The 1,373-nt window shown below is 37.1% G+C and overlaps 1 protein-coding gene across 1 annotated transcript in view; it reads right to left on the bottom strand.

Annotated features, from left to right (window-relative positions):
* The window catches only part of LOC106879396 (neurogenic protein mastermind), a 147,152-nt gene that overhangs the window by 114,570 nt on the left and 31,209 nt on the right, over positions 1-1,373 (bottom strand). The gene's annotated exons all lie outside the window — the stretch shown is intronic.

Genomic DNA, 1,373 nt, shown 5'->3' with positions numbered 1-1,373 from the left:
ACACACACACATATATATATATATATATATATATATTCTTTCTTGTTTTTTTATTCTTTTGCTTGTCTTAGTCACTTAACTGCGGCCATGCTGAAGCTCCACCGTTAGTCGAACAAACACGTGTATGCGCTATTCTGTATGTGTGTATGTGTGTAACATGGTGTTAAGTGGGTGCAAGGCTACCTGGAGCGACACCCAAGAACGATAAGCAGGATGTGAAGGAAGAGAAAGAGAACGTGTGTGCGTGTGTGTGTGTGTGTGTGTACTTGTGTAAGGGAGTAAGCGTGCTTTGTAACGCCCCAAGGCAGGTGGGGTTTCGGGTACTAAACGCATTGTATTTATAAATATCGCAGTTTATATAATTGGATGAAGTTTATATATAAACTCTATGTACCTTGTCTCAGCTGTCTCTCATAAAAATTGGAAGATTTATATATATATATTCAAATGAGATATGCTTTTTACACACACACACACACACACACACATCTATACATATATCAACATATGTAGACATTTTCATATAAATACATAGTGTATACATATAAATACATACATATATCAATATATATATATTTATAGATACATATATTCCTACGTACACACATACGTAGTACATACATACATACATACAGATCCGTTTAGTGAAGAGTGTTGGAGTGAAAATGCACTGGGTATCATATTTCAGATCAATAATACATTTTATTTTGGCTGAGTCAGTCTCCGGGGACTCTGACCTTAATCTGTGGCCGAAAAGGGTCTTTAGGCAAGAGTCACTACTTCAAGCTTTATATGAATCCACTGGAGTCATTATATTCAAGCCAGGTGGTATTAGCTTTGAGTCTCTACATCTACACAAGAAAGTTAGATGGTTTGAAAGACGAGCTAGTTTTTGATGGAGTTTCTCTATATGTCTCCACTGAAGTCTAATGTCGGCTCTGTACCCATTAGATAATACAGTTCTATATTTGAGAGATGAGGAATTATTTACATTATTTACATTTGATGGATATTTGTCCTCATCTTGTTTGTTGTTAGCACAATGTTTCGGCTGATGTACTTTCCAGCCTTCATCAGGTGTCTTGGGGAAATTTCTCATTCCTGAGGTATTTTTCGATATTATTATTATTATTATCATTATTATTATTACTATTCAAGTCACTGCCTGGAATCGAACTCGGAATCTTGGGATGAGTAGCCCGCGCTCTTAACCACTACGCCATATGCCCGTGGGCAAGAGTCACAACTTGCCTGAAGACACAGCTGTTTCTGCTACGAGAAGCAGAGAACACAGAATGCGCATGTGTGTTGTGTGCTCATCAAAAAAAAAAAAAAACCCTTGTTCCATGATGCTTTGCACTAGAAGCGAACTT

The sequence above is a fragment of the Octopus bimaculoides genome, chromosome 13, assembly GCF_001194135.2.
Source record: "Octopus bimaculoides isolate UCB-OBI-ISO-001 chromosome 13, ASM119413v2, whole genome shotgun sequence".
In the NCBI taxonomy this organism is placed as follows: Eukaryota; Metazoa; Mollusca; class Cephalopoda; order Octopoda; family Octopodidae; genus Octopus; species Octopus bimaculoides.
This window is presented reverse-complemented; position numbering and strand designations above follow the sequence as displayed.